The following is a 9,567-nucleotide window of genomic DNA, read 5'->3' on the forward strand; positions in this document are numbered from 1 at the left end:
ACTATTTTATATATAGTAGAGCACAAACTAATAGGTCTAAAATGATTTCTTGCTGCTGGATTATCAATCTTAGGAATAAGGGTGATAAGCGTATGGTTAATTTCCGCCAACATATGGCCAGAATGAAAAAACACTTGCACCGCTTTAATGACTGAATTACCCACTAGAGACCAGTATTTTTGAAAAAAGAAGGGAGGGAACCCGTCAGGACCAGGGGATTTATCTGGGGCCTAATCAAAAAGGGCACTACGAACCTCATCTGCATTAACGGGGGCGCAAAGAAATAAGTTATCTTCCTCAGAGATGATCGGAGATATAAGACTAAAATCAACCTCCTTTTGAAACCCACAGGTTGGATCTGAGATAAAACGATCTTTAAATTCTCTCGAAATACAGTCGGCTATTTGAATTGGATTGTTGACAATAGATTGATATTTTGTTAAAAAAGAGGTAATGCTTGCACGATTTTTACGAATAGTAGCACATGCATGAAAGCACTTCGAGTTTGAATCACCTTTAGCAACATTATTGGCTCTCGGTCATTGAGACCAGAAAGTTTCTTGAAATTGGAATAGATTCCAGTGTTTGGCAAGAAAACGTTCTTGTAAATTTTGCAAGTGTACATTAGAATGATCTATAAAGAACTTACCTTGAATGTCTTTAAGCTTTTTGTCCACAACAGACCCTGTTTGCTCTTCTTGCCTCCTCTTTTATTTTGTGGTTCTATGTGAGTTTTTTTAATCAAAACTCACTCCTTTGATGTCTCCCGTGGACTGATGCTGCCCTCATTTTCTTATTTTCTTTGTCTTTCTATTTTGGTGCGTGTAGTTTGACAATTGTCCAAAACCAGCATTTTCATTTGGTTCCTTAAAGTTGTTTTCTAATTCATCCATCTTGATGAGTCATGATGTGTTATGAAAATGTGCTGACACTTTTGTTTATAAGGAGGTCCACTTCATTGGTATAAATGGGCTCGTTCTCCTCTTAGTACTCTTTGGCTCATATGATATAATAACACCTGCTCACACATAACATAAACATTACTAGTGACATATAGTTATGAATAACTAATTTGCTAGGTATAACAATAACACCCATAACTCCACATTTCACTATAAAGCTAGGTATTATCATCTATTGATGTTATTTAGGGCTTAACAATTAAATATAAAGGGGATAAAATATATAATAATACACACTTATCACAAACCAAAGAAGTTCGCCTAGTCAAGAAAAAGAAAAGGATGTTGAATTTATTTCTTCAAACCATATCACAGGGCACGAGGCTCCTGACAGTGATGAGGAGATGGAAACAGATGAGGCTCCGAAAATTCTTGAAGATGGGGGGCAAGCCACCGTTGATGAGTTAAAAGAGTTAAACCTTGGAACTCAAGAAGAGCCACGCCCTGTCTACGTCAGCGCTTCTCTTACCCAACAGGAAGAACAAAAATATTCCAAGTTACTCTCCGACTATAAAGACGTATTTGCATGAAGTTATAAGGAGATGTCGGGACTCGACCCAAAAGTCGTTGTCCATCGTTTAGCCATCAAAAAGGGTGTCAGTCAATAGAAGCAATCCCAAAGACGTTTCAGGCCAGAATTAATTCCTGGAATTGAGGCATAAGTAAACAAGCTCATTGATGTAGGATTTGTTCGTGAAGTCAAGTACCCTACTTGGATAGCAAATATCCCTGGACTTCCGCGATTTGAATGAGGCATGCCCAAAGGATGATCTCCCACTCCCCGTAACGAAAATCATGATTGATGCCACCACTGGTCATGAGGCTTTGTCATTTATGGATTGTGCCGCTGGATACAACCAAATCCACTTGGCTCCTGAAGATCAAGCAGCAACTGCATTTCGTACCCCTAAAGGGATATTCTGTTACAAAGTTATGCCTTTTCGGCTTGAAAAATGCCGGAGCTACGTATCGGCGTGCAATGCAGAAATTTTTTGAAGATATGTGCATCAAATTGTGGAATGCTACGTTGACGACTTGGTGGTAAAGTCTAAAAAGAAGGAGAATCATTTACATGACCGAAAGATTGCGAAAATGGCAATTAAAGATGAACCCCCTCAAGTGCGCATTTGGCGTCACCTCAGGAAAGTTTATAGGCTTCATTGTCAGGCACAGGGGCATTGAAATTGAACAAGCAAAGATTAAGGCCATCCAAGAGATGCCTGAACCTAAGAACCTCAAGGAGTTGTGTGGCCTCCAAGGGCGTCTCGCTTACATTTGAAGGTTTATTTCTAATTTGGCAGGCAGATTTCATCCTTTTAGTCATCTCATGAAAAAGGATGCCCCATTCAAATGGTATGACTCATGTAAAAAGGCCTTCGAAAGTATCAAGAACTACTTGTCTTCTCCATTCGTCTTGGGGGCACCAATAAAAGGGAAACCACCCATCCTTTCACTACTACATAAATGACATTAAGTAACACCCAAAAAGTGTTACTTAAAGTGTTCAAATTGTTACATTAGATAATAGGTAACACTTTTTGGGTGTTACATCTACTCATGTTACCTATGCTATTAGGTAACACTTTTATTTGAAAGCCTATAGTAACACGTAAACATGTGTTACTTTAAATTCTCTTATGTAACACTTTTAATATCCATCATGACACTTTTAAAGTGTTACCTAACATTTCTTATGTAACAATTTTTATAGCATTAGTAACATCTTAGAGTGTTACTATTAACCTATAGTAACACTTTAGTCAACATTATATATCACTTTTTTGCCATCTTATGTAGCATTTACTGCGTTATTATGTAACACTTTTCTATATTAGACATGTGTGTGTACGCGAGCGCATATATATATATATATGTATATATATGTATATATATATATATATATATATATATATATGTATATATATATATATATACATATATATACATATGTATATATATATACATATGTATATATGTAATTATATAATATTATATATAATATATATATATATATAATATATATAATTATCATATATATCATATGTACATGTAATATATATATATATATATATATATATATATATATGATATATATATATATATATATATATATATATATATATATACGTTACCAATGAGACTATCATGCGAAATTGATGCATAAATTGGCAATTACACTATAATAGGTATAATTTGTACACATATTAGTGTTATTTCCATAGATAAAACTAATAAGGAACAATATAATGTTCAATATTAAATCAAAATCATCCATCAAGCAACATAATCATATGATAATCTAAAACTAGACCAAATAGTCGTATATCTCTTATCCATCTTCAGTCATCTCGCCATACGCATGCATTTCCTAGCGACCTTGATATCATGAATTGCACTTCGATTCGTCATTTTGATTCTCTTGATCCTATAAAAAATATAAAAGACTGAATCCTCAGCAATTAATAATAAGCAAAGAAAGTAAATATTTTGGGAATTCAAAAAAATATCATGAAAAATTAGAGAAGTGCCAGATGAAAACCAGGAAGAGAGAGCTAGAGAGGGGAGGAAAAAGAGATAGAAAGACGCGTAAATGCTCGTTAATAATGAACTCTTTTACCACTTTTGACTAATAGAGTACTAAATTTAGATCCCATTTTCTCAATTCATTACGACACAAAAATTAAGAGCTAAATCATCAAGTACATATAATGTGAAAGTCAAAACTTACATGGACAAAACTTGCTCCTCTCTGGTTATGTAGCCAGGGATCAATCGATAAAAGATATTATTAGCCATGAGATATATCTACTACTATACAACTCTAATTTTCAGTGTAATAATCCATATTATGGAAAGACAACTCAAATATTAAGTACAGGGTTCAAATCATCGCAAACAAGCAATGAAATCATGGCTACTAAGGTCTTGTTTGCTTATTCGTTGTCATAGGAACTTAAATTTCAGGAGAATATGGGAATGTTTCATTTGCCGAAATCATAATCAAGTTACTAAGACTTGGATGGTTAGAAAATTGAAGCTTCACGTGTCCATATCACATACGAGTTACATTACCATTTCTAAAGTATATTAATTGTATGTTTAGTGGTGGTATTCTACTCTACTCTAGAAAGTATATGCACATGATTCCTATATAAACCTTACAACTTATAATATGAACATGACATAAACCAAAATCGAAATTCTGATCACTTGTCAAGCATATAGTAACTCAAGAGATTAAACATCCATAAAATGCAGAATGTACACTTCTCAAAGGAAGTTGAAGTTCCTAAAGGAAAAATGAAAGTTTACACTACCTAAAAGGGACAATATCGAATATATAACCAAAAATAATAGCTCTGTCTTCAAGTTGATAACAAAGTCTAATCTCACTCAAGTATCAACCTAATTATGAGATATATTCCTTTCTAACCCTTCTTTATTCACATTGACAAAAATTCGATGCCAATTTGCCATATATTAACATAAACTTTATGAAACTAGGGAGCAGAATCAATTTGAATACTGAATCGTACCTTAGAGTGCACCAAGAGGTTACTTCCCATCGGCAAACTTGTCCATTAAACAAACTAGACTTTACATTCTCCAATATGCTACCCAATAAGAAATTAAAAATTAACTCTACGACATCTATACAAATTCAAGCTTAATGCAATTACCCTGAAACTTTATTAGAGCATGAACCGTTGTTAGCTCTGAATTATGTCTTTTAGGACAGTCAAAATGGAAGAGGAGGGACATCTTTCTTCACCTCTATAGAACTAGCCACCAGCGATATCCATATTGGATTAGTTTTTTACATGTTATGACATTTATTCATCTATCTCATTATTGATTGAATACTGCCTATAATAATCCTCGTTTTTGCACCAAAATTTAATATGCTTACAAGTTCTACATAGCAATTTTTACACTTTAAATTACTCGTCTATCTGTACCACTTGACGAGATTAATGGTGGGGTGCGTTGCATAGCTGATTAATTAGAGAATTTGCTAGCAAATATGCAAAATGATAACTAATAGGCATAAATCACAAGTGAACTGCACATAATTGTGAATAGAGGCTTAATTTGACTGTATCGTAACACACTAAAAATTTCATATCTTCAATTTTCGTTCCACAATTATCTTTGGCATTAAATTCACGATGAGTTTTCAAGTTAAACCACATAACTGATTACACCTTTGCTACCACATGAAACATGTGACAATACATATATCCTACCAAATTAAGGGTTCAGAGACCGCAATGCTTCAAAGACTACACCATTATAGCATGAAATGAAAGACTTTATACATGAACCCTGTAAAAACTTTGGGAACATCCTACATGTGTGTGACCCTCATTATGCCATTATCAAGTGAAATTCATAAATTCAACTTTAATTCATTGATTGGAACTTTATGAAGTATATATACACCAAGTACCATCTTCGCTCAGCCCCCTTACCACTACATGCATAACATCAACATAATTAAAACAAATGGCCATAGAAAAGTTTATCTTTGCCCCAATATAGCTCCAAAAATTGACAAGAACCAAAGGCCCAACATGAAAGAACAATAGAAATTACTAAACACAAGATGAGATAAAAGGAAACAGGTTAAGAGCGAGAACATTACGAAGTTAGAAGAAACGGCAGTGGATTAGTTGATATGAGGCATGTTATGGTTGATGATGCATGATGTCTTTCTACACAAAAAATCAACGAATAACATAAAAATCAATGGATCTAATTGCCCTAAGAATATACCCACTAAAGTAAATTCGGTGATACAAAATTGCACCAAAATTTTCAGCGAAACTAATTGGATAAAAGTAATTGAACAAAAATAATTGTTGAACCTAAATTTGATGAAATTAATTGGAGACAAAGAAATTCAATCAGAACTAAAAACTCACAAATGGGAAGCCGAATGATGAGAGGGATCTCGATTCCAATAGCTTTTTCTCAATTCTTCTATAGTGAAGCCCAATTCCCAAAGAATAGATCTACAACTTCAAAGCACTGAATTATAAATTTATTCCTAAATTTCCAAGGAAAAAAAGGAATTGGCAAATCAGGAGACATAGAATCTGTAGCGAGACGACCAAGCAGTGTGAACATTCACCACAGAGCTCCGCACTTAAGGAAGATTACTCGGTGGTTCCGTTTGTGTGCGCTAATCTCAATGTTGGAATCATAGATTAGTCAGTGTAGCAGAGAGAAGACTTGGGTAGGTGAAATTGGGAATTAAGGGAGGGTGGTTTATGGCGATAGTGGCTGGGATGATGAAATTAAATTATAAAGGGAAGAGAATTAGAATGGTTCTATTAAATTTTATCCTCTAATAGTTCATGGGGGAAAAGGCGCTAATTATTAAAGATATTTGATATTACTAGTGTGTTTTCTTTTTCTAACTTTAATAACCTAAAATAAATGTTCTAAATCAAATTAAAGGAAAGCTCTAAAGTGTTAACTATTTCAAAATTATTAGTGTTACTATTTAAAAGTGTTACTTATTTAAAATTTATAGTGTTACTACTTTAAAAGTGTTACTTATCATAATATTTTTAGTGTTACTATTTAAAAAGTGTTACTAAGAAATGTTAGAGATCATAAAAGTGTTACCTTAAATGTTACAAATGGATAAAGTGTTACAAAAGTGTTACTCAAATATTTAAAAAATCTACAACATAAAAAGTGTTACCTAAATGTGTTACTTAAGGTCAATTATGTAGTAGTTTTTATATCGCAGTGCAGGAGCGATCACTGGGGGCAATGTGGGCTCAAGAGCAAGAAAATCGTAAGGAGACATCTCTTTATTATTTAAGCCGAACTTTGGTGGGTGCTGAATTGAATTACTCTCCCATCATAATTTGCCTTGCTTTGACTTTTGCAATCCAAAAATTAAGACATTAGATGCAAGCACATACAGTTCATGTCATCTCAAGGTCTGGCCCAATAAAATACATTATCTCAAGGCCCGTGTTGTCTGGCAGACTTGCAAAGTGGGCTATGCTTTTGAAACAATATGACATTGTGTATGTTCCGCAAAAGGCTGTCAAGGGACAAGCGATGGCATATTTTTTCGCAGACCACCCAGTCCCTGCAGAATGGGAGATATCAGACAATTTGCCAGGTGAAGACGTGTTTTTCAATGAAATACTTCCACCTTGGAAAATGTACTTTGACGGCGCCGCTCGTCATGACGGTGCGGGAGCTGGAGTTGTCTTCATTTCTCCAAAAATGTGTATAATGCCATACTCTTTTGTGCTAACTCAACTATGCTCCAATAATATGGCTGAGTAGCAAGCACTCATAAAAGGCCTCCAAATGGCAATCGATATGGGCCTTAGAGATTTAGATATTCACGGGGACTCCTAATTGGTCATAAAACAACTGTCACGTGAATATGAAGTCAAAAAGAATGATCTAATACTTTATCAAAGACAAGCATCACAATTTCTTGACAAACTCAATACCGTCAAGTTAGAACATGTTCCAAGGAGTGCCAACAAGATGGTTGACGCGCTCGCTGGGCTTGCAGCCACTTTGGCACTGGGGGCAGAAGAAAGAATGTCTGTACCCGTTTGCAAACAATGGGTTGTTACTCCTGATGACGATGGTATTGACGAATATGCTGAAGAAGTCGACATAATCACTGTCTATCAAATCAACAAGGAAGATTGGCGTCAACCAATTATTGATTATTCGGAACATAAAAAATTGCCAAGTGATCCAAAACATAAGATAGAGATTCGTCGTCGAGCCTCACGGTTTATATATTATAAGGGGACTCTCTATCGACGATCCTTTCATGGTCTTTGGTTAAGATGTCTTGGAGATGAAGAAGCAAAACAAACCATGGAGGAAGCTCACTCTGGAGTCTGTGGCGCTCATCAGTCAAGTCCAAAACTACATGACCGTATTAAAAGAATGTGTTACTATTGGCCAACCATGGTACAAGATAACATGGACTATGCAAAGAAATGTGAAGCTTGCCAATTTCACGCTAATTTCATTCATCAGCCTCCAGAGCCATTGCACCCCACAGTCGCATCCTGGCCATTTGAAGCATGGGGACTCGATGTTGTCGGCCCAATTACACCAAAGTCATATGCTGGACAAGCGTATATTTTGGCAGCGACTGATTATTTTTCTAAGTGAGCAGAAGCCATCCCCCTACGTGAAGTGAAAAAAGAAAATGTTGTTGACTTCGTTCGTACTCACATCATCTACAGATATGGTGTACCCCAACGAATTGTCACAGACAATGGAACACCATTTTACAATAAGTTGATGAAAAAACTTATGTGAGAAGTTTAAATTCACACAACAGAGATCATCAATGTACAATGCACCTGTGAATGGTTTAGCTGAAGCGGTCAACAAGACACTTTGTAGTTTGTTGAGCAAAGTAGTCGCCAAGTCCAAACGTGATTGGCATGAAAGAATAGGGGAAGCTTTATGGGCATACAGAACGACATATAAATCAGTATCACAATCAACCCCATACTCCTTGGTGTATGGCATTGAGGCCGTTCTCCCCTTGGAACTTTAAAGTCTATCATTGAGAATAACCATACAAGAAGGCCTGACTTCTGATGAAAATGATAAACTCCGACTTGCTGAGTTGGAGGCGCTTGATGAAAAACGACTCCAAGCACAACAAAAATCTGAGTGCTACCAAGCTCACCTGTCACGCGCTTTCAATAAGAAAGTTTGACCTCGCTCCTTTCAAGATGGAGACATGGTCCTATCAATTAAGAGACCCATCATTATTTCTCGCATGACAGGATGTAAATTTAGTTCTAAATGGGATGGTCCATACATTGTCAAAGAGGTGTACACTAATGGGGCCTATAAAATTGTTGACGCTGACGGATTCCGAGTGGGGCCTATCAACGGCAAGTTTCTGAAGCGCTACTACTCATGAGAAGTAAGAGCATTGTCAACTCCTAAGCAAGAGGATAAACTGCATATGTTTAAAGAAACATACGTGCCTTTGAACTACGTTGGCTTGATCTTGTAAAAGCAATTAGTTGATATTTTACAAGTACATAGGCTGTTAGGGTAACATAAAAAATTACTCGAGTGCAGCCACACCACACACAAAAAAAATCAAAAAACAAAAAAAATTGTAATACTCCTGGCCCGCAAGAGTATAAACTGTGAATGGCAAAGAAAAAAAATAAAATTTTAATACTCCTGGCCCGCAAGAGTATAAACTGTGAACGGCGAAACAAAAACATTAAAAAAAAATTCTATCATTGTAATACTCCTGGCCCACAAGAGTATAAACTGTGAACGGCCAAACAATAATAATAATAATAATAATAATAATAATAATAATAATAATAATAATAATAATAATAATAATAATAATAATAATAATAATAATAATAATAATAATAATAATAATAATAATAATAATAATAATAATAATAATATTATTATTATTAATAATAATAAAAAAAAGGGATGATGTGTTCATCTTACAAAAATGAAATAAAATAAAATAAAATATGTGTTCAGTCTCAATCCATCCACTCAAAGGGTTTGATTGCAGATTGTAACTCGAGAAGATTCACCCTATGTT

This window comes from Beta vulgaris, chromosome 6, assembly GCF_026745355.1.
Source record: "Beta vulgaris subsp. vulgaris cultivar EL10 chromosome 6, EL10.2, whole genome shotgun sequence".
NCBI classification, from domain to species: domain Eukaryota; kingdom Viridiplantae; phylum Streptophyta; class Magnoliopsida; order Caryophyllales; family Amaranthaceae; genus Beta; species Beta vulgaris.